The 24,715-nt window shown below is 49.7% G+C and overlaps 1 long non-coding RNA gene and 2 pseudogenes across 1 annotated transcript; 1 reads left to right on the top strand and 2 right to left on the bottom strand.

The window, feature by feature from the left end:
- Positions 1-2,974: 2,974 nt before the first annotated feature.
- Positions 2,975-13,038, top strand: LOC107970377 (uncharacterized). The gene is made up of 4 exons (XR_001712924.3): positions 2,975-3,152; positions 3,958-4,321; positions 6,379-6,541; positions 12,666-13,038. It is a non-coding gene; the product is annotated as an uncharacterized LOC107970377 (long non-coding RNA).
- A 6,750-nt stretch (positions 13,039-19,788) lies between these two features.
- Positions 19,789-20,956, bottom strand: LOC100613012 (actin-related protein 2-like; annotated as a pseudogene).
- A 252-nt stretch (positions 20,957-21,208) lies between these two features.
- LOC100612912 (ADP-ribosylation factor-like protein 5A) lies at positions 21,209-21,846 on the bottom strand (annotated as a pseudogene).
- Positions 21,847-24,715: the final 2,869 nt, after the last annotated feature.

The following is a 24,715-nucleotide window of genomic DNA, read 5'->3' as shown; positions in this document are numbered from 1 at the left end:
TAAAGGCCTCTCTTTTATATTTTTTTCTTTATAACCATTTCAGATCATGTTTCCCTCCATCTCTGAGTCACCAACTCAAGTGTAAATAATGTGGTTTCACTCTGACTTTCAAATCATCTCTACAGATACTTAAAGAATTCATAGTGTGTTTGCATCTTTTAAGTAAATAATTTTTCCTCTTTAGGCCTCATCTGGTTTATTTTTTATTTTTTGTCAGGCTTAAACATTTAATTTTATCCATGTGTGCATATGAACCTCTTCCATTACTTCCAACAGGTCAGCATTGTTTAAACTACACTGTCGTTAATAAACCCTGGTGCTGAGCAGCCTGGTTGCTGCGGATACAATGTTACCAATGAGGACTTCCTCCTACGCATTTCCTTCCATCTCAGCGAGAGTGGACTTGCTGCGTGGGGGGTGTACACTTAATGTTCTATGTGCTTAGGGACTTCCCTCCGGATGGCTGACCTTGTTAATATCCCATTTGTGAGTGAGCCCTTCTGAGGCTCCACAGCCTAATTGAAAATTTATTTTTAAGTTTTTAAAATTGCAACATTAGTTGTCAGCTCAGCACTCACTACTTTCATGCCTCACTCAGAAGTAACTGCCCAATTCTAGGGCATCCACAGGAACCTACAGGTTTTGTCTGCCCCTGTCCCTGGCTGGCTGATCTCTAAACCCTCTCCCTGGCTCCATACACCCCCTCTCTTCAGTGGGCTGTGATTCTGACCCACAGTCCCTCCCCAGTCTGTCCCGTTTAGGGCCAGTGGCCCAGGCAGGGCCAGCTCAGCCACCCTCAGCATCCGAGGGTTCTGAACAAAAGCCACAGTTGTCTGCACAAGGACAGCAGCAACACTGGCAATGTTGACAGCCAGGGCCAACATTAGACATTCTGTGCTTTGTAAGTCATTTTCTTAAAGGGGACTTGGGCTATGCCAGCTAGTTTCAATATTTATGTAGACCAATTTTTTTTCTCAAGATTAGTATTTTTATGTCCTAAAACAACCATACACACACACACACACTGTGTATATATATATATATATATATATATATACACACACACACATATATATAAAAAAGATATATGTATGTTATTTAGGATATAAAGATGTTATATTTTTCTAGAATCTTTATACTTTTTCATCTTATATGAAGAGTGTGATTCAAATCATTTTTGCATTTGGGATAAGACAGGGACCAATTTTCATTATTTTCATAAGTAGTCCTGTGATACTGGAATGCAGTGGCGTGATCTCGGCTCACTGCAACCTCCGCCTCCTGGGTTTAAGCGATTCTCCTGCCTCAGCCTCCTGAGTAGCTGGGACTACAGATGCTCGCCAACACTCCCAGCTAATTTTTGTATTTTTTTAGTAGAGACAGGGTTTCACCGTGTCGGCCAGGCTGGCCTCAAACTCCTGATCTCAGGTGATCCGCCTGCCTTGGCTTCCGAAAGTGCTGGGATTACAGGTGTGAGCCACAACACCCAGCCTCTATCTCATATTTTAAATAGAAATAACTTCAATTTTTTATGGCAGGAACACACTCACACTCCTCTCTTTTAACTGGGAAAATCATGATAGCAAATTGTGTAAAAGACATGTCAAGAAACGTGAATTAAAAGCCAAACTCGGGGCCAGGCTCGGTAGCTCACGTCTGTAATCCCAGCACATTGGGAGGCCGAGGCGGGTGGATCACGAGGTCAGGAGACTGACACCATCCTGGCTAACACGGTGAAACCCCGTCTCTACAAAAAAAAAAAAAAATTAGCCAGGCATGGTGGCGGGCACCTATTGTCTCAGCTACTCGGGAGCCTGAGGCAAGAGAATGGTGTGAACCCAGGAGGCAGAGCTTGCAGTGAGCGGAGATTGCGCCACTGCACTCCAGCCTGGGCGACAGAGTGAGACTGTCTCAAAAAAAAAAAAAAAAAAAAGAAGCCAAACTCTTCTGAATACTGTCACCAAAATCCAACACAATACATTAGCAATCTTAATTCCCAAGTGTTTTTTGTTTTTTGTTTTTAATTTTACTTTAAGTTCTGGGATACATGTGTAGAATGTGTGGGTTTGTGACACAGGTATACATGTGCCATGGTGGTTTGCTGCACCTATCAACCTGTCATCTAGGTTTTAAGCCCCGCATGCATTAGGTATTTGTCCTAATGCTCTCCCTCCCCTTGCCCCCTACCCCGACAGACTCCGGTGTGTGATGTTGCCCTCCCTGTGTTCCTGTGTTCTCATTGTTCAACTCCCACTTATGAGTGAGAACATGTGGTGTTTGATTTTCTGTTCCTCAGTTAGTTTGCTGAGGATGATGGCTTCCAGCTTCATCCATGTCCCTGCAAAGGACATGAAATCACCATTTTTCATGGCTGCACAGTCTTCCATGGTGTATATGTGCCACATTTTGGTTTTTCAAAGGAAAGGCTGGGGTTTTTGATGTGGATATAAATGCGGTGGGATGAGGACAGGACCCCTACTGTTTAGGGTGCTGCTAGGGAGAGTGATGAGAAGGGACAGGCCCGTCAGGTTAGTGGAATGAACATTTGGTGAAAGAGGGGAGGAGGACTTGGGTGGTCCTCAGGGACATTCCTGGGGAGGGGTCTCCAGGCTGTAGCTATGGAGGGGTCCCTCTAAGAGGAGAAAGGACTTGACTCTGTGCATTGTCCCTGCAGGGCCTAGGGATGAAATAGGAGTCTGAAGACACTGATCTTTGGTTTGGAAGAAATGAACAGGGATCTGTCCACTCTGTGCTGGCACAGCCACTGCCCATCCTCAGCCAGGCCTTAGTCCAGCTGCACAGACAATGGGTCAGACCAATATTGAGTGAGGCGGGAAGCTTTATAAACTGAGTGCATTGAGCCACCACTCCAGCCCAGGTGCCACTTATCAATTAAAGGGCGTTAACTGCTCACCCAGCGTTGGTCAAGTGGAGGGAAGCTAAGTGGTCATGTGACAGTTTGGAATGTTGCTCTGTAATACAGTTGGGTATTAGAAAGTCTAGTACAATTAAGGTGTCAGTTGGCTGCAGGGGTCCATTACAGACAACTGATCATTGGGAACATGTAGGCCATGGCAGCTGACTGTGAGCCTGCTAAGAAAGGATCGCCCTGTTTTGAATCACCCTCGTCCTTCAAAGGGGCTTCATTTGAGGTAAACCACATCCTGTTTTAGGTCTGGGATGGAAAGGAAGAGACAGAGGCCAGGTCATGTGTCCAAGCTCTTTTCTGGGCTCAGGCACCTATTCCAGGGCATCGGCCCTCCCTGAAACCTTGGGTCAGGATGTCTTGAGAGAGTCAGGGGAGTTCACATTTTGGGGGGTCCAGAGCATGATCTGGAGGTCTCAAGGGTAAAGACATCTCTGGCTCCAAGGCCTCAGGTGCATCACACACCAGTGCAGGGACTGGAAAGTTGCCTGACCCCCTTAAAGAGAATGCCTTCAACTGTAAAGTGCAGGCCACAGCTCCTGCTCTGCCTGCCCACAGGGCTGACGTGGGGATCACGGGAGACAATGGCACAGATTGTCCATGAGCTGTAAAGCCTCCCACACAGGCAAATGAAGAAAAGCCAGCCTCCATCCTCCCCTGCCCTGGAACATCCATGTCCCCTCTCTGGTCACCTGCTAGCAAGTGTGTAGTTTCTTCTCTCAGGCATTTAATGATGGAGAGATCGTGGAGCATTGAAGAATCAGCCAGATTTTCTAAAGCTTTAACTCTGTTCAATGATGTTCAGCCTCATGATGCTAACAAGTAGACCCTCATAAAGTGTTTAGACAGCAATGCAGAGAACCAGGGGCTGAGGGGTTGCAGGACCTTCCCTGGTCCATGTGGCTCTAAGTGGGATGGAGCCCAGGCCCTCAGGCCCCAGCCCCCATGCTCAGTCACTCTGCTCAGCTGCCTTTCTGGACCTAAAGGCACTCATCTACATAAGGGCATTTTCCACACAACCTTTCTCTTAGGTGTTTTTAGTGCACATGGAAACCCAAGATCTTCCGGAAGCCCAGCGTTGACTCAGAGGCTCTGGCGGGGAGTCAGTGAACAATAGGATCCACCATTTGAGCTCTGCATAAATTATGGTCCGTTTTCTCTGGTCTTCTGCCAACAAGATGTCAGCAGCTCTCTTTGCTGTGAGTGCATTTCCCAGGATCTTAGCTGATGAATTTGAGGAGAAAAGCATTTTCCTCCTTCAAGAATCTATATAGCCCGAGTCCAGCAGCAAATCAACAAAGGACTCCCGACCAAGCACAGGTGCACCTGCAGATGGTGAGCTGACGGCATTGTGGATACTCGATGCTTATGTTGATTCAAGAGTAATGATTGCAGGTTTGTTCCAAAGTTGCATATTTAAAATAAATAAAAATGCTGAGCCATATTGTTATTCATGTAAGAAAATTTTAATTAACTATTCAATCAGTAGTGCTTCAACCACATAAAGATACATTCACAGCTCAACTTTGATTCACATTTAATAGCAAAATGCATCTGAAGCTCATGTTTAGCTCATGATTAAACATTTGCTGAAATAGATCTCCCCTAAAATAGTGTTGCCAAATGACTCCTTAATAGACATTGTTATTTGGATAAGTTTTACATTAGCAAAAATATAGAGCAGATACTGAAGTTAGCACGTGCCCCTTTCCTCCATTTCCCCCATCATTGACATCTTATATTAGTATGGTGCTTTTGTTATGGTTAATGAACCAATATTTACAAATTATTTAACTACATTTCTTTTTTTCTTTTTTGAGACAAAGTCTCACTCTGTTGCCCAGGCTGGAGCGCATTGGCACGATCTCGGCCCACTGCAACATCTGCCTCCTGGGTACAAGCAATTCTCCTGCCTCAGCCTCCCGATTAACTGGGACTACAGGTGCCTGCCACCATGCCCAGCTAATTTTTTGCATTTTTAGTAGAGACGGGGTTTTAGCGTGTTAGCCAGGATGTTCTCGATCTCCTAACCTCATGATCCGCCCACCTCAGCCTCCCAAGGTGCTGGGATTACAGGCATGAGCCACCGCGCCTGGCCTATTAACTACATTTCTTAATTGGCATTATGGATTATTATGCATTTTCAATTTTTTTTTTTTTTTTAATTTGCGATGTCTTGCTCCACCTTGCATGCGCTCATGGGGAGTCATTCTGCTGCTGACAACTCCTGTGCTCCACCTGTTACTCCTTCTCCCTTTTCCTGCTGTTTGTTTTTGTTTCTGGTTTTTTTTTTTTTTTTTTTTTTTTTTGAGACCAGTCTCACTCTGTCACCCAGGCTGGACTGCAGTGGTGCGATCTCGGCTCACTGCAACCTCTGCCTCCCATGTCCAAGTGATTCTCATGCTTCAGCCTCCCAAGTAGCTGGGATTACAGGTTCCTGCCACCACATCTGGCTAATTTTTGTATTTTTAGTAGAGACGGGGTTTCACCGTGTTGGCCAGGCTGGTCTCAAACTCCTGACCTCAAGTGATCCACCTACCTCGGCCTCCCGAAGTGCTGGGATTATAGGTGTGAGCCACTGCACACTACTGGAAACAGCTGATTTTTAAAATTGTCTCTAGAGTTTGCCTTTTTACAAAATGACGCATGGTTTGAATCATAGAGTATGTAGCCTTCTTCAATAGACATTAAAGATCATGCCATGTTGGTCCATGGTGCCAGCACCTTGCTCGTGAACATCCTAGCCTCCCGAACTGTGAGAAAGAAAAATCTGCTGTTTAAACTACTCCGCCCATGGTATTGGGTTTTGTTTTTGTTTTTGTTTTCTGGAGACAGGGTCTCACTGTGTTGCCTAGGCTGGAGTGCAGTGGTGCGATCTGAGTCCATTGCAGCCTTGACCTTCTGGGCTCAAGTGATCCTCCCATCTCAGCTGGGACCACAGGCACACACCACCACACCGGGCTAATTTTCTATTTTTGTAGAGATGGGGGTCTCACCATGTTGTCTAGGCAGGTCTTGATCTCCTGGCCTCAAGCAATCCACCTGCCTCAGCCTCCCAAAGTGCTGGGATAAGAGCCAGGAGCCACCACGCCCAGCCAGTATTGTTCTAGCAGCCTGCACTGACTCTGGCCGACTCTTGCAGAAGACACTGGTTAGAAAGGACAGTCAGGAGGGGCAACATCAGGCTTCAAGCTGTGTGAAAGGGGAAGTTTTGCTCAACAGCAAGTTCTCTCTGGATTAAGAGTTTTGTAATTGGCAGCCACAGTGAACTAGAGAGCCGCGTCTGCCAGGTAAAGCCTGCACCTCCCCCAAGGTGTTGTCTATGCTGGTTTCTGGGGCCTTTGACCACTGCTTTCCATCTGGGATTCTGTGTTCACAGGGGGAACAAAAGGCCTGAGAAACACCACGTACGTGACTTGATCTTCATGGTCTCTTCTCTCCTGTAATTGTAGGTGGCCTCAGGAAAGGAGTCTGTATTCTGCAATCACTGACTTGCTGCTGAAAAATCCAGATGAAAAGAAAGGCGGGGCTTTCCTGCTGGCTTCAGTCTGGAGATCTGACTCCAGCTTCCTGCTGGCCACCAGGCAGGGGTGGTGGAAGGAGCGGTTTTTGCAGGTAAAGAACCGTGGCCTCATCGTACAGTCCCTGGAGCAGCCATGTCCCTCTAGGTGGGTGGGTTTTTGTGCATGGGGCTCCGGGGGGTCTGCGTGGGTGTCGTGTGGTGTGACTGTGACTGTGTGTGGGAGTGTGTCTCCTCAGGGGATGTGTCCCACCTACACAGCACAGGTGCCTCATCTACATTCTCCAAGGGAACCCCACCGCCGCTGTGGGCTTTCCACACATTGACGCGTTCATGGCTCACCACAGCCTTGCCCAGGGGCTTTCCAGCCCCACGCCTTGGAAAATGAGGTACAGAGAATGACCCAGGCTCCTGAGCTTCTCTGTGAAAGAGCTGCAGGGTGAGTGGTGAGGGGCGGGGCATGTGGAAGCTCAAGACTACTGGGTGGCATTCATCACTCAGCAGCAGGCTCACTGGTCGCAGTGCAGGGGTGACCCACCCCCATGTATATGCCTGGAACTACCTGGGCATACAGAGTTCCAAGACACCACTCATGGTTAAAAGGCGGCCCCCGCGCTCACATAGCTGATGTCATCTCTCTGTGTACATACCACAGATTTTCGCCCAGCCATTAGCCTAAAATGTCCAAGTCATGGAAACAGAGTAGAAGGGTGGTGTCGGAGAGTGAAAAAAATGGGGAAGACGGTGAAAGGGCACAAAGTTTCAGTGATGCGATGAGTACGTTCTGGAGACCTGGCACGCAGCTTGGTGACCGTAGTTCATAGTGATTAATTGCACGCTCGAGATCTATGAGAAAGTGCACCTCGAATATCCTCACCACACACACAAATGGCAACAATGTGAAGCGATGGATACGTTCATTAGCTTGATGGTGGTCATTTCACAGTTTGCATGTATCAAAACTTCACAATGTACACTTTATACATACACATTTTAAAATTTTTCAATTATGCCTCAATAAAGCCAGGAAAAAAATCCTCAGAAATACTCAAATTCTGTGAGCTACCCATGGACACTGATGAATTAGAACCAGCAGGACCCCTGGTGGTCAGTGAGGCCCGTCAGCCTCGTTGAGGCTCCCTGGTGCCGCAGAGTTAGAGCATCAGCTCCCAGCCCACACCTCCCTCTATGAGGAGCCGCCCTTCCTGCCTGTGTGAGCAGGAGCGCCTCTGACCAAGGAACACAGACATGGGATAGAAACGCAAGCCTGTGAGCATCGCTACCGCATGGGAAACAGCGGGTATTTTTAAGTGACCTGACGTTGTATTTTCAAAATATCTGTAACTGATTATCTTTAATAGGCTTAGTGAATAAATATAATACAATATTTTGTATAGACCCAGGCCCCCAAAGTAAGATTGCTTTTCGTCAATCACAAAACCTTACGTGACAAAGGAGAAATGCACCGGCGGCATATGTAGGTCCCTGGAGGCTGAGGTGGTCTAGGGAGAGGTCAGGGAGATAATGGCAATTCAGCGGCAAGTTCAACGTGGCGGGAGAGGTGAGGGACGCTCTTGTTGCATCACAGTGTAGAGTTGGGCACAGGGGAGACTGAGCATTTCCTGTCGATTTTTTTTTTTTTTGAGGCGGAGTCTCGCTCTGTCGCCCAGGCTGGAGTGCAGTGGCGCAATCTCAGCTCACTGCAAGCTTCGCCTCCCGGGTTCACACCATTCTCCTGCCTCAGCCTCCCTAGTACCTGGGACTACAGGCACCCGCCACCACGCCCAGCTAATTTTTTGTATTTTTAGTAGAGATGGGGTTTCACCGTGTTAGCCAGGATGGTCTCAATCTCCTGACCTCGTGATCTGCCCGCCTCGGTCTCCCAAAGTGCTGGGATTACAGGCTTCAGCCACCATGCCTGGCCCATTTCCTGTTGGTTTAGGTGGCGTCTAGCTCCACAGCTGAGGACTCTGAACCTCATCCCAGTCCTGCTCCTCTTTTCCAAGCCTCTCCCACCCAGGAGGATGGCCCAGCAGCAGCTGAGCCCATGCGGCAAACCTACCACACCTGTGCACGCCAGTGCTGCGTCCATCTCAAGCTAGGGCCCCGAGTCATCCATAAGCAACACTGCCAATACACTGCCAGCCAGACACTCTGTCCTTCTGGCCTCCCGGAGAGGCTGCTGGAGGAAGAGTCCCACCTCACAGTAAGGAAAGATTGCCTGTTTTCGTGCAAAATAGACATGATGCTTTGTTTTTTTATTTCATTTCAAATTGGTTCATGTATGAAAATCTGGCAATATACATAACGTGATACATACCGTTTCCGGACAAGACAGTGTCAACCATGAATGGCAGCCTCAGCTTATAAACAAACTGTCTGGGAGAGGGCCTGTCCTCAGCACCTGTACTTCTTTCTCCTGGGGCTAAGAATTTTCCAATTGCCAGCTGGGCGTGGTGGCTCACGCCTCTAATCCCAGCACTTTGGGAGGCCGAGGCAGCGGGCGGATCATGAGGTCAGAAGATAGAGACCATCCTGGCTAACACGGTGAAACCCCGTCTCTACTAAAAATACAAAAAATTAGCTGGGTGTGGTGGCGGGCGCCTGTAGTCCCAGCACTTTGGGAGGCCGAGGTGGGCGGATCATGAGGTCAGGAGATCGAGACCATCCTGGCTAACACGGTGAAACCCCGTTTCTATGAAAAATACAAAAAATTAGCCAGGCGTGGTGGCAGGTGCCTGTAGTCCCAGCTACTCGGGAGGCTGAGGCAGGAGAATGGCGTGAACCCAGGAGGCGGAGCTTGCAGTGAGCCAAGATCACGCCATTGCACTCCAGCGTGGGCAAGAGAGTGAGACTCCATCTCAAAAACAAACAAACAAAACAAAACAAAACACTGGGATGGCAATCATGTGCCAGAATGTTCACAGTGATTATTCTTTGCTGATGGAATTAACGTGGCTTTATGTATTCACACGAGTTTGTATTTTCCACATTTCATACAATGACTATGTATGACTTTAATAACTAGAAAAAAATGTAGAGGCTGGGTGCGGTGGCTCATGCCCGTAATCCCAACACTTTGGGAGGCCGATGCAGGTGGATCACGAGGTCAGGAGTTCGAGAACAGCCTGGCTAACATGGTGAAACCCCCGTCTCTACCAAAAATACAAAAATCAGCTGGGCGTAGTGGTGGGTGCCTGTAGTCCCAGCTACTTGGGAGGCTGACGCAGGAGAGTTGCTTGAACCCAGGAGGTGGAGGTTGCAGTGAGCTGAGATCATGCCACTGCACTCCAGCCTGGGCAACAGCGTGATACTCTATCTCAAAAAAAAAGAAAAGAAAAAATAAAAAAATGTAAGGACTCCAGATAATTCATACATCAGCTTCATTCTGCCCAAACTGCACTGGCATTAATGTACTATAAAGTACAAAGCAGGCCGGGCACGGTGGCTCATGCCTGTAATCCCAGCACTTTGAGAGGCTGAGGTGGGTGGATCACTTGAAGTCAGGAGTTTGAGACTAGCCTGGCCAACATGGTGAAACCCCATCTCTACTAAAAATACAAAAATTGGCCAGTTGTGGCGGGCATCCGTAGTCCCAGCTACCCAGGGGGCTGAGGTGGGAGAATCACTTGAACCCTGGAGACAGAGGTTGCAGTGAGCCGAGATTGTGCCACTGCACTCTAGCCTGGGCAACAGAGTAAGACTGTGTTTTAAATATATATATATATAATATATAGTTACTTTATGCAGCCTCATTATAGCAAACTAATCTTTAAAAAAAAGTCATATATCAGAAAGCAGTAACTTTTAATCTCCATTAAGAATGGCAGGGTGGAACTCTTGGTCCTGCCTCTGATAACTGGGCAGTTGTGTGGATGGCTCAGCCAGAGGCTACTCCATTTCTCTGTCTCACTCCGCCCATCCCTATCTCTGTCTCTCTCTGTGTCACTCTGTCTCTCTGAGTCTCTCTCTGCCTGTACACATGTGTGCCTATGGGTCTCTCACACATGCTCATCTGCTCAAACTCCTCATCTTCAAATGCTCCATCACAAAGGCGGCCCCACCTCTCGGCAAATCGATGACCTTCATGGGCCTGGGCGCCTGCACCAGGCCCGTGCTCTGGAGGGCCTCCAGGCTTGCCACCTCCCCCTCAAACATCTGCTGGGCCTGCATCCAGAACACAGCCATGAGCCTTGTCAGCCTTGTTGACTCAGCCAGGGCCTCTGCCCACCGGGCCCTTCATGGAAGCTACCACGTGGAAATCACAAGGACCTTCAGTCCCTGATAGCCTCTGGGAACTGGCGTCCACCCGCAGAGGGCAGGGTGCAAGAGATATGCCCTTTATTGGGTGTGAACTCATCATAAAGTTCACCCACTGGAAAAGTATACAATTTGATGCTTTATTAGATTGATACTGTGTGCAAGTTCTCTCTTGCCCACTGGCAGTTAATCCCCCCTCCCATCTCTAGCCCTAAGCAACACTGCTATGATATTCCATCTCCATAAATTTCCTCCTTCTTTAATAGAAATGAACACATATATATATTTGGAATCTGACTTCCTTCATTTAGCATACTATGTTTGAAGTTAATCAACGCTCTAGCACATGCCGGTCGTGTGTTTTCCTTCATAGTCTGCTGTGTTTATTCATACAGAGAGTGTTTATTCATTTATCAGTTAATGGACAGTTAATTATTTTTTTCTATGATGAGTAATGTAGCCTTGAGCATTCATACGCAGTCATGTAATGCATAATGACATTTGGTCATTATTATTATTATTATTTTTTGAGACCCAGTCTGGAGTGCAGTGGCACAATCTCGGCTCACTGGAACCTCCGCCTCCTAGGTTTAAGCAATTCTCGTGCCTCAACCTTCTGAGTAGCTGGGACAACAGGCACACACCACCACACCCGGATAATTTTTGTATTTTCAGTAGAGACAGGGTTTTGCTGTGTTGGCCAGGCTAATCTCAAATTCCTAGGTTTGAGTGATTCACCCACCTCTGCCTCCCAAAGTGCTGGGATTATAGGTGTGAGCCACTGTTCCAAGTCTAATTTTTTTTCTTTTTGAGACGGAGTCTTGCTCATTGCCCAGGCTGGAGTGCAGTGGCGCGATCTTGGCTCACTGCAAGCTCCGCCTCCTGGGTTCACGCCATTCTCCTGCCTCAGCCTCCCGAGTAGCTGGGACTACAGGCGCCCGCCACTGTGCCTGGCTAATTTTTTGTATTTTTAGTAGAGATGGGGGTTTCACCGTGTTAGCCAGGATGGTCTCGATCTCCTGACCTCGTGATCCGCCCGCCTCAGCCTCCCAAAGTGCTGGGATTACAGGCGTGAGCCACCGTGCCCGGCCACCTGGTCTAATTTTTTTTAAGAAATAAGAGAACTATTTTCTAAATTTCCTTTGCCAATTTATATTCCAACCATGATGCATAGCACTAATTTCACTGTACAACATATGGTAGGCCCCAACATGTAAGAAATGATAAAAGTAACATGTAAAGATTACCATAAAACAAATAAGATTATCATTGTTCCTATCATCTTTGTCAAATTGTCAAAACAATCTAAAAGTATATTTTTATGTAAATGTGCTTGGCAACATAGCTAAAAAAAGCATTAGTTACATACTTTTATCAGTAACAAAGTCAGAAATTTTAAGGGGAAAAACACTTGTACTCTCAACACAATATCAGAATTAACATAAAAATTCTGCTGGTCACGTTGGACTATTTAGTTGTCTGGGGCAGTGTTTTGTAGACAAATGAGCATCTGTGGAGCACCTGAAGTAGGGGACCAACAGAAATTGGGTTTCAAAAGTTATCTGGGTTTACAGTGTGAAACTTTGTTGGAGGACACACACCTTGTGTGAGCGAGGTGCCTCGGTGTGTGTGGATGTGTTGGAGGTAGAGCATAATGGTGGCTTCCTCCAGAAAGGGACATTTGGGGTGGATTCATTCCATCTGGACAACACAGCCTGATGTGGCACAGACATGAATGGAGGTGAAATGGACAGTAGCTGAGAGGATCAGTCCTGACAAGAGCCAAGGTGAAAAGCCTGGGAACCCCTTAAGGTGCAAAGTCTTCAGCTGAAAAAGAAGGTGGTCACAGGAAATACTGAGATGGATCAGCAACGCACGGGAGGGAGAGTTCTTGGCCCTGTGGAGTGAGTAGTGTGGATTCTCAAGTTTTCTCCTCTTTCCATTAATTTCTCTTCCAAGGCAGACGACTTCGATCATAAACTACCAAGATACCTGGAGCGATCAGATGAGCCTCGGCCTACTCTTGAAGCTAAAGGAAGGCTGCTAGCAAGACTGGCATCTGGGCTTGGCTGTGCGTGTTTTCCATTGTGGGAAAATATACATAACACAATATTTGTGATTTGAACCTTTTAACCAAAGTGTGCACGCAGTGGCATTCAATATATTCACTTACACTTAAGGCACAATGACAAGGCAGCAAAGGGCCGTTAGGTGATTAGTTCACACTTGTTGCAACTGTTTGTACTGCAGAGTTAAAACATACCAGCATTCAACCCATGTCTCCTCTCTTGAAATAAACTGTCCCCTTTGCAAGGGACCTAAATCTCCATTTACAGAACTCATTGACTATTTGCCTCTTGCAGCGGAAGTCCCTGGATGTCAGCCTTCTGGTGGGAATTATAAGAAGTATGAGCCCCAGGGCTCCTTTAATCTCTCCCCAGCCAGAGTCCACATATTTTCCCCCATGTTTTTTGGGTGAAAAGGCCTTTCAGAACCCTAAATCCGTCTGGTTTATACTTGTTGCTGGGCTGCTTCATTCTAGTCAGAATCTGGGAGGATGCCACCATACATAGAGAAGGCCATGAGAGTTTCACCTCTAACATTCTGTAGATATGGCCTGTTTATATTGTCTAATGTGAGCACCTGATTCTGAGTAGAAAGAACAGTGCCATTGGGTTAGTGGAATGCACATTTGGTGACAGAGGGAAGGAGGCCCTGGGTGGTCCTCAGGAAGGATCCTGGGCTGGGGGTCTCCAGGCTGCAGCTATCGACATACCATGTAAGAGGAGATGGACTCTGCCCCTGTCTTTTCAGAAGTCTAGGGGAGGGAGGAGGAGTTTGTAGAGACTGATTCTTGGTAAGGAAGGATGTGAGCAGGAAGGTGCAGGCTCTGTGCTGGAGCAGTCACTGCCCCTTCTCAGCCAGGCCTGAGCCCAGGCTGCTCGGACAGCTGCTCAGCTCTTCAGTCCATGAGACCCTGGGAGCTTGTGGGCTTCACTCACCAAACCCCCCGAGCATCAGCCCAGCAGGCATCCTCCCTAGTTAATTTGCCTGCCCTGCTCATAACAGTTTGTGAGTTTTGGTGAAACTAATGTTTTGTGATGCTGTCTTAAGGTTGTGGCTGGCTTGCAGCCACATCTGTCTTTAAGAAAGAAACCAGTTCCTCCACTTGTTGTGAGCTCTGAGGCAGTTGGGAGTCAAGCAGTCACTAATTATTCAGGGTGGTCGCTGGAGCACTGGACACCTCACCTTGAGGCAGCTCACTGTGTGACGGTGCTGGGGGAGGAGTGACACAGACTGGACACCCTGATCCTTCAAGGGGCCTTTGGTTGGGATCAGCTGCATCATATTTTGGGTCAGGGATTAAAATGCAGTGGCGGAAGGCTGGGTCAGGCACCTCCCACAGGACATCACCTCTTCCCAAAGCAATCCTGGAACAAGAGGATTTGGGAAATGGAGTGAGGGAAGCCCTGGTTCAGGGGCCCAGGGCGAGACCTAGAGGGCCTCTGCTTCAGGGATCTCCAGCTCCAGGGAACCAACTACATTGCTGGCTCCAGCCCATCCCTCCTCAGTGTTGTGGCTTTGGGAAAGTCACTCAGCCCCTCTAAATTTCAGTTTTCAATTGTAAAATGTGGGTCACAGCTCTGCTCCGCCCACTCCACAGGGCTCATGTGAAGGTCACAGGAGATGACAGCAGATCCCCTTGAGGAGCTATAAGGCATCCTGCCCATATAAAGGCTGCAAAGAGACCTTCCACCTTCCGCGTCTTGTAGCCAACCAAGTTTCCTCTCTAGAGGCAACCACTGCTATGCGTCTGCCTTAATCCTGAAGATGCTTCACATTTGAACACTTTTAAAGCACTTATGAAGTGCCAGTCATTTTTCTTCAGGCTTAATATGGATCTGCTTAGAGTAAGCTTCAGAACATAGTGCTAATAGGCAGGCCCCACTGACATCTCCAATGTCAGGGGGTGACGTCGGGGCTAAACCTGCTGTCTGTCCAGGTGCCGACTGGGATGCCTCTGGGAATGGGCAGGAGATTTCCTTGACCCTAGATCACTTTTCTGGCATATCCCGTATTTAAACCTTCATGATCTTGTTGTATCTTTGAACCATAATCTTAAGAAAATATATTCAAGGACTGGCATGGTGGCTCATGCCTGTAATGCCAGCACTTTAGGAGGCTCAGGCAGGTGGATCACCTGAGGTCAGGAGTTCAAGACCAGCCTGGCAAATATGGTGAAACCTCATCTCTACTAAAAATACAAAAATTAGCCAGGTGTGGTGGCGGGGCACCTGTAATCCCAGCTACTCAGGAGGCTGAGGCAGGAGAATTGCTGGAACCCAGGAGGCAGAGGTTGCAGTGAGCTGAAATCATGCCACTGCATTCCAGTCTGGGTAAAAAAAGTGAAACTCAAAAAAAAAAAAAAAAAAAGAGAGAGAGAGAGAAAAGAGAAAAAGAAAAAGATTGAGAGAGAGAAAGGAGGGAAAGAGGGAGGGAGGGGAAAAAGGGAGGGAGGGAAGGAAGGAGGGAGGGAGGCAGGAAAGGAGGGAGAGAGGAAAGGAAAGGAAAAAGGAACGGAAAAAGGAAAGGAAAGGAAAGGCCAAAATAGAGACCACTCTTGACATGTTGATGGCAGGAGACCATGAACAAGTGTTAACAATCTTCCCAGGCCACACTTCGATTCACCAGCTGCCTAGGGGAGCAACTGAGTCAAAGTTGGGCTTAGGACGGAGGGGTCTGCGGTGTGGTGAGCACTTAAAATACACAACAGGCTGATTGTGTCAGGATGTTACTCCAATGAGAGAAGACAATTCAGGAGGACAGCTGAGCTCAGTGACTGAGAGAAGGGACAGGTGCTTGATGGCCTGGGCTCAGATCCTACCTAGAAGCTGTGTGACCCTGGGAAAGTGACAAAGTGACTAACCCCTCTGTGCTCAGTGTTTGATTTCCTTCAAACATTTTTTTTTTAAGTAGGGTTTTGCTCTGTTGCCCAGGCTGGAGTGCAGTGGTGCCATGGTTCACTGCAGCGTCAACCTTCCGGGCTCAAGTGATCCTCCCATCTCAGCCTCCTAAGTAGCTGGGACCACAGGCATGCACCACTATACCTGGCTAATTTTCAAGTTTTTTTGTAAAGATGGGATCTCCCTATGTCTCTCTATGTATTTGGGTCCCCTGCACCCTGACAGCAGCTGGGCCTGACCCACGTGATGCTTGGGACAGTCCTTCTGTGGAGCTTGCCAGGCCTTGGTGTTTGCTCTGCCCCTCCCCAGGTGGCTGGGGGAAGGAAAAGGCAGTCACATGAGAAAGGGGAAGGAAAGGCAGTCACATGAGGCCTCCAGCTCCGGGAAAGAAATGTTCATGCCTTGTCTCAGCATGCCAGCTGCCAGCTGCCCGGGGAGGGATGGCCAGGGGAGCCCAGCCCCTGCCTTGCGATTGGCTGTTTTGAAGGTGGGGTGCTCCAGCCCCAGCACCCCCGTGTTCCCAGCGGGCCCTGTGGGCCTCACAGCCACCTGGGCCCTTGGCTGCAGCCTTTCCTGAGCTGCCAGTTGAATAACCAATGGCCTGTGTGTCCTCAGAAGGGGTTTGGGTGGGGACTTGGTTTCACAATGGGGCTTTCCTCTCAGGTGCCTCTGGTATGAAAAAAATTCCTTTCCCAAAGTGGTCTTGGGCACCTGTGTCCTTAGGAGCCTGAGTCCCTTGCCCTGCAAAGGCTGCACCTCTCTCAACTGCTGGCGGCTGCTGTCTGCAGGGGTCCTGCTCCAGCTCTGGGAAGTAAGCAGGGTTCCCTCCTGTCCTCACAGGGGTGTGTAATGAAGACGCCCACCCAGCTCTGCTGCTCTGTGCCTTCAGAGGGGCCTGAGCCAGGAGGATAGAGCTGGGCTTGCAAGCCCCGGTCTGATGTCCACGCTGCAGAATGGCCTGCCTGGCTGGGAGTGACCAGTCACGCAGACTCTAGTGCAGGGAACTGCTTAGAGATCTGCCTTCCTAACTTACCTTCCTGTCACAAAGGCCATGGGCTCTACTCTGGGGAGAGACGCTGAGGCCACCACCCCAAATGAAGGCCATGGGGAGTGGTGCTGGCCTAACCGTGAGAGGCCCAGGGAGGACAGAGGCGTCTGAGTGCATGGCGAAGCGAGTCCCAGCAGTGCTCCCGAGAACGGAGGAGGTGGGAGCCTGGAGGAGGCCTGGTCCCCACTGCCTGCTGTTCCTTGCCATGAGGGTTTCTGCCCTGGGCAGGGCCCTGGCTGCTGCCCCTGCCTTAGCATAGAGAGTGGGTCCCCCTTGGGGATGGCTTTTGCCTGGCTGTAGCCGAGCCTCGGCATGAAGGTCCTGGGGCTGACTTCATGACTGCTCTTCATATGCCCAAGCCAGAGGCCCAGGAGCTCCCTGTCCCAGGCAGGGGGTCACGTGCTGCCCGCCTGTTCCCTAGTCACACAATGATATCCCAACCTCCTCCGTCACATCTCTGTGTCAGCACAAGGTGGCCAGAGCATATCTGCCTGCCAGCTCCTATCCCTAGGCCTCAGGGGCCCTGGCAGCACGTGTGGAGTCCCTGGCCCATGTGGGGCTGCCCAGGAGTGGGTGGGAGGGAAGGCCTCCTGGCAGGGGCTCCTGGCCCAGGGCTTGCTCCTTGAGCCGCCAAGTGGAAAGAGGGCAGCTGAGGCCCCTTGATGTGGAGGCCTCTGGGATGCGGCTCACTGACCACTGCTCTGCCTTTCCCCTTCCCGGGACCTGAGGGGACCCTGTCCTTTCCTGTGAGTCAGGCTTCAAAGAGCTGCCCCTGAGAGTCTGAGCACCTCTGGGAAGCCCCAAGGAGGCTCTGGATGTTGTTGGCCATGAAGCCGAGCTCTCTCCATGGTCACTGACTTAATCAGGCTTTGAATATGAAGTCAGGAATGACCCACAAAGCTGCTCCCAGGACCAGGGAGACCATGGTGACTTTATCACAGTAGACTTAACAGCTGCAGCAACTCTTGCTACTCTAAATGACACGGCACTGAAACCAAATGCCAGAATGCAGGGGGGAGGGGGAAGGGGGGAGGGGGAAGAGGGGGAGGAGGAAGAGAAGGGGGTGGAGGAGGAGAAAGGGGTGGGGGAGGAGGAGGAGGAATGGGAAGGAGGAGGAAGAGGAGGAGGAGGGTGTTAGTAGTGGCTCTGGCAGGGCTGCAAAGCTGGTTGGGGAGGGGAGTCAGGCACCCCAGAGGGAGAGAGGGGCCCGTGGGCACGGGGGTGCTGGCCAGGCAGGGACGGACTGGCACCTGCAGGAAGGACAGGGGCTTGGCTGAGCAGAGCATGGCCAGCCTAGCCGAGGGCAGCCAGCATCCTACACTCACTGGTCTCAAGGTGCCCAAGCCAGGGGCCCAGGACTTTGGGCATTACTGGGAAATGATGGGAACCCAGGGTGGGGTGGCGTTAAACAAGATGAGATGGTAAGATTTGCTTTCACTTTAAAGGAATATTTCTGGTTGTTGCTTGGAAAAGAAATGTCAGGGGCAAGAATGGTGCAGGAGGGGCGGCCTGGAGGACGGGGTGGGACTGCAGGGCGAGGGCAGGAGCCTGCGCCGGGTCAGGAGCCTGCGCTTACATCGGAGGTGGCTGGGAGACCCTGGCTGTGGGGCAGAGGCCTGAGTAAGGGGGCCTTGCTGGGGATCTGGGGGCCTCTGCGTGCTGGTGCCTTCCCGCCTCCATTCCTCTCAGCCCTGATTAGCTCTGTCTTGGAACGGGGTAACTACCTTTATTCGAGAACTTGGGGCAAGCCCTGGGCGATTCTGAAAACTCAGGCATATCGTTTTGATTTCTCCACCCACAAGGAGCCCCAGGCTTCCTGAGACCTTGGGACACAGCAACGCCATGCAGCCTCAGTGGGAACTTGCCTGTCACCTGCGGCCCAGGTGGTGTGACAATGATTTTTTTTTGGTAACATTTTAAAACAGTCAAATTTTACTCTACTTCCAGTTTTCAAATCCAAACAAACAAACAAACAAAAAAACTAATGACAATTACCCAACTAGCAACAAGTCCGGTATTCCAATGTTATTTTTAAACCAATTATAACCTACTGCTAGTAATTATTTGTAAGTACCTGCTTGTTTTTATTAAGCACTGGTCAGCTATATAAAAGAATAATATGCAAGAATGATACTTGGCAATGGGTTACCTTAATGCTTCTGGAATAAACAGAAGCATTAACAAAACACCAGATCTTAAGCACTTTTAAATCTGTAATTTGAATTACCAAAAGGGTTTTTAAATGTTACTTTTCCATTGATAGATTGTAGGGAGTCTAGTCCCAGCTAACATAGTTGATTTTAAAAAACAAATAAATCCCTATGCCACATAGTAATGGAATACTACACTTGTGCTTTTTATATCATATGGAAACAGCTCCAGGCAGAGCACAAATAGAAGAAAACCTGCCAAATCAAAGTACTGTAAATAAAGTTCCTCTACGTACTCCAGTGAGAAAACCTCAAAAATAAAAATCAGAAGACCACCCACTGTTACCCCCCCACCCCAACAAAAACCACCCAAAACACTTTAGTTCTGAACCTAACATTTCCCTAAGATGTTCACAGGAGAAGCTTTAAGGTACTTAAAGCTACAGTTGAAAGTGCCATACTACAGAGGAAATGCCCTAAAGTGTTCAGCAGCTGCCCACCCATCCCAAACCACCCCCCATCCCAGTAATATGTAAAAGCTCCTGTTAAAGTCTTTTCATTATGCTAATAAAGGCATACCACCTAGCGTTCTAGAGACTACAACTAGCGGCATTAGAGCAGCAAAGTGAAAACAGGAAGCCTACAGGAATGATCTAAATGCCTACTTAGAAGAAACAAAGCAGCAGACAGGACCCTTAGCCCGCTTGTCTATGTAGGGAAGCAGTTGAACTAAATTCAGATTTACCCACATTAACAAAAATTTAACAAAGCTTCCTCAAGACACCAGAATAAAACTTGACCTTTCCAGTCAAAAGGCACACAGAGGCCTCTTCCATGTCCTGGCGTTGAATGAGTTCAAAAGATTGGCAATAAAGGAAAAAAGAAAGCATTATGGGTGTGATGGGAACAAGGTTTGGAGTTTATCGAACAGTCACACCAAGTTTCTCTAGCACACGGACACCCTTTTCTTGGTACTCTTGTCGGGTCATCCAAAAGTTGTCTTTGTCTTTCATGGTATCTGCTAGAACTGCACCACCCATGTGCTTTCTGTGGGGTAGGTCTTCAATGCGGATCTTGAATTTAAAAAGTTTTTCCACATCACCCTTTAAAACTCGTTCTAAGTAAAGCTGTTTAAGTTCTCGTTCCAACCGTGATGACAGGCCAGGATACATAGTAGACCCTCCAGAAAGCACAATGTGTTTGTAGGATTCAGATCAGGTATCAATGTCAGCTGCCTGAATTGTGTTCAAAAGCAATTCAGCAACACCAACTCCTTCAACATTGATCAAGTGAGGCTGAAATAAAACTTCTGGTGCTTCAAATCTCTCCCTTCCAACTTTGATGATATGTCCATCTGAGAATGTATAAGATTCAACTAATACTTTGGTTTCTAAGGCCAGTTTCTGCTCTTGCTCAATATTATATCCCACGTAACAGTTTTTCTTTAATCATGCAAACCATTTCAAAATCAGCAGGGTGGTTGAAGGCGTATCCTCGCAATAGAAGCAACCTGGTATCTAGTTATATCCCTCTCAGCAATATCCAGTCTCCTGGTAAGATGAGGGAGAGAAAAGCCTTCACATACTGGGCAAATATGACTCACACTATCTCCAGAGTCTACCGCTACACCAGTCAATAAACCTTGAGCGTACAAAGTCAGAACCGTCTGGATGGCCACGTATACACCGGAAAACTGCTAAGTTTCAAACATTACCTCTACAGTCTTCTCTGTGTTTTTGGTTGGGTTCATAGGAGGTTCTGTGAGTAAGATTTTACAATTTCTGGTATCTACATTAAGTTTCTCTGGTCCAAACGTGTAGTCCCACAGGGGTTTCACGTCATCCCAATTTCTTACTATGCCATTTTCCATAGGGTAATTAACTTCCAACATTGATCGTAATTCACCTGCCTCATCACCAACCACAAGATCCTTGTTCAATGTTTCCCACTTTGGTGGTTGATCTGATAATAGGTCTTCCAACCAAAGCTGGGAAGATGTGTTCTGGCAGTTAGAGCCTGCATATATCCACACTTCACAAGCCCGGTGCTGTTGTCGCACACCACCACCTTCCTGTCCTGGCTGTCCATCGTCCGCCGCGGGGGAGAGCCGCTACCGCTGCACAACCTACAGCCGCCGCCGCCGCCGCCCGGCCGTTTTCTCTTCTTCCTCCTCCCTCTCCATCTTTCTTTTCAAATAAGTGGTCTTAATTTTTCTTCTTATAGAAAAAGTTTAAATCAGTTTATTATAAATATATCTAAACCATTAATTTTTGCAGCTTTCAGGTAAAGTCCAGCACTTCATTTATACAAAGTCTATGAGGTTAGAAGAGATCATGTAATCTAAAGTCGTGACATCGTCCATTCAAGTCTTTGGCACAATCCCTTGCCAGTTAAGAGCACAGCATGCCTGGATATGCCACTAACTGTTATCTTTAATAGAAGGTAGCTTCAAAAACTGGGAGATTTCCGCTACAGTCATGCATTCTTTAACGTCTCGTTTATTAACAAAACTGAGCAATCCAGCTTTCCTTAGGTCCTCATGCGCTAACGTTTTATAGAGTTCTTCTCTAGTTACAGAAATCATGTGTCTGTACTGTCCACAACTATTATCAACTCTGTGTTAGTACAGTAAGTGTTCCAGGAAGAACGAAAAGATTCTTGGCCACCAATATCCCACATTAGGAAACGCGTATTATTAATCACTATCTCTTCTACATTACTTCCTATTATAGGAGATGTATGTACAACATCATTCATAGAAAACTGGTAAAGAATGGTAGTTTTCCCTGCATTATCCAGCCCAACAATGATAACTTTGTGCTCCTGGTGATCGAACAGTCTCCACGTTCTGGGGAAGAAAATTCTCATTCTCGGACAGCAGACCCCCGGCTCCAGACACCCGGGCCGCCTGGCCTCCCCTGGCTCAGGCTGATGGGGAAGAGAGAGAGGCGCTGGAGCCTCCATCTCTGCTGCTGCTCCCGCGCTAGCCGCGGGCCCGCTTCCAGGGAACCGGCGGGAGGCCGAAGCCCAGGCCGCCCTGCCGCGCGAAAGGCCCCGACGCTGCCGCCGCGGCACTGGCCTGGCTCGCGGACATCGCCGCCACCTTGTCTGCGACGAGCCTCGCGGGCCAGCGCCCTCCCCAAGCTCCTCTTGGGCGGCTGCACCAAAGTAATTCTTTTTCCAACACACAAGATCCCTTGCTTACCTAACAGGACCAAATGAAGTGAAAGCATGTTAAAATTCTAATCCACTGCTTAAACATTACAAATTTAATTTATGCATACAAAATTGAATCCATGCCACTCTATACACAACAATGCAATATTTTCAACATACAGTTTTCTGATAAAATAATGCCGTGTCCCACATAATTAAAAAACTATCAAGATTTCTCTTTTCATCAAATAATTTGGCCTATTAAAATAACACAACAGACCATGTGATAGTTTCCCAACATCTTCCTATCTATAAAGTTTGTATGAGATTACATCTCACAAGAAGAAAAGTAAATATAAGTAAAATAGAAGAGATGATGATTTAAAAATCAAAACAGATCATATAAGGGCTTGTGTAAAACTTACAAATGCTTCAACAAAGAATTATACTTCGAGAATTTTTTTTTTTCTTTTTTATTGATCATTCTTGGGTGTTTCTCGCAGAGGGGGATTTGGCAGGGTCACAGGACAATAGTGGAGGGAAGGTCAGCAGATAAACAAGTGAACAAAGTTCTCTGGTTTTCCTAGGCAGAGGACCCTGCGGCCTTCCGCAGTGTTTGTGTCCCTGGGTACTTGAGATTAGGGAGTGGTGATGACTTAACGAACATGCTGCCTTCAAGCATCTGTTTAACAAAGCACATCTTGCACCGCCCTTAATCCATTGAACCCTGAGTGGATACAGCACGTTTCAGAGAGCACAGGGTTGGGGGTAAGGTCACAGATCAACAGGATCCCAAGGCAGAAGAATTTTTCTTAGTACAGAACAAAATGAAAAGTCTCCCATGTCTACCTCTTTCTACACAGACACGGCAACCATCCGATTTCTCAATCTTTTCCCCACCTTTCCCCCCTTTCTATTCCACAAAACCGCCATTGTCTTCATGGCCCCTTCTCAATGAGCTGTTGAGTACACCTCCCAGATGGGGTGATGGCCGGGCAGAGGCGCTCCTCACTTCCCAGTAGGGGCGGCCGGGCAGAAGCGCCCCTCACCTCCCGGACGGGGCGGCTGGCCGGGCGGGGGGCTGACCCCCCCCCACCTCCCTCCTGGATGGGGCGGCTGGCCGGGCGGGGGGCTGACCCCCCCACCTCCCTCCCGGACGGGGTGGCTGGCCGGGCGGGGGGCTGACCCCCACACCTCCCTCCCGGACGGGGCGGCTGGCCGGGCGGGGGGCTGGCCGGGCGGGGGGCTGACCCCCCCACCTCCCTCCCAGACAGAGCGGCTGGCCGGGCAGAGGGGCTCCTCACTTCCCAGTAGGGGCGGCCGGGCAGAGGCGCCCCCCACCTCCTGGACAGGGCAGCTGGCCGGGCGGGGGGCTGATCCCCCCACCTCCCTCCCGGATGGGGCGGCTGGCCAGGTGGGGGGCTGATCCCCCCACCTCCCTCCCGGACGGGGCGGCTGGCCGGGCGGGGGGCTGACCCCCCCACCTCCCTCCCGGACGGGGCGGCTGGCCGGGCGGGGGGCTGACCCCCCCACCTCCCTCCCGGACGGGGTGGCTGGCCGGGCGGGGGGCTGACCCCCCACCTCCCTCCCGGACGGGGCGGCTGGCCGGGCAGAGGGGCTCCTCACTTCCCAGTAGGGGCGGCCGGGCAGAGGCACCCCTCGCCTCCCAGACGGGGTGGCTGGCCGGGCGGGGGGCTGACCCCCCCACCTCCCTCCCGGACGAGGAGGGAGGACGCTCCTCACTTCTCAGACGGGGTGGCGGAGGGGCTCCTCACTTCTCAGACGGGGCGGTTGCCAGGCAGAGGGTCTCCTCACTTCTCAGACAGGGCGGCCGGGCAGAGACGCTCCTCACATCCCGGACGGGGCGGCAGGGCAGAGGTGCTCCCCACATCTCAGACGATGGGCGGCCGGGCAGAGACGCTCCTCACTTCCCAGATGTGATGGCGGCCGGGAAGAGGCGCTCCTCACTTCCTAGATGGGATGGCGGCCGGGCAGAGACGCTCCTCACTTTCCAGACTGGGCAGCCAGGCAGAGGGGCTCCTCACATCCCAGACGATGGGCGGTCAGGCGGAGACGCTCCTCACTTCCCAGACGGGGTGGCTGCCAGGCAGAGGCTGCAATCTCGGCACTTAGGGAGGCCAAGGCAGGCGGCTGGGAGGTGGTTGTAGCGAGCCGAGATCACGCCACTGCACTCCAGCCTGGGCGCCATTGAGCACTGAGTTAACGAGACTCCGTCTGCAATCCCGGCACCTCGGGAGGCTGAGGCTGGCGGATCACTGGCGGTTAGGAGCTGGAGACCAGCCCAGCCGACACATCGAAACCCCGTCTCCACCAAAAAAATACGAAAACCAGTCAGGCGTGGCGGCGCGCGCCTGCAATCGCAGGCACTCGGCAGGCTGAGGCAGGAGAATCGGGCAGGGAGGTTGCAGTGAGCTGAGATGGCAGCAGTACCGTCCAGCTTCGGCTCGGCATCAGAGGGAGACCGTGGAAAGAGGGGAGAGGGGAGGGGGGGAGGGGAGAGGGGAGGGGGGGAGGGGGGAGGGGAGAGGGGAGAGGGGAGAGGGGAGAGGGGAGAGGGGAGAGGGGAGAGGGGAGAGGGAGTTCTATCTACCACACAGTCTTGGGTGCAAAGTCCTCCTACTTTGAGAATTTTAAACTGTTCACATGATATGCTTTGGAAACAGCATATAC

Source organism: Pan troglodytes, chromosome 23, assembly GCF_028858775.2.
Source record: "Pan troglodytes isolate AG18354 chromosome 23, NHGRI_mPanTro3-v2.0_pri, whole genome shotgun sequence".
In the NCBI taxonomy this organism is placed as follows: domain Eukaryota; kingdom Metazoa; phylum Chordata; class Mammalia; order Primates; family Hominidae; genus Pan; species Pan troglodytes.
Note: the sequence above shows the minus strand (reverse complement) of the source record. Positions and strands in the feature narration are given on the sequence as shown.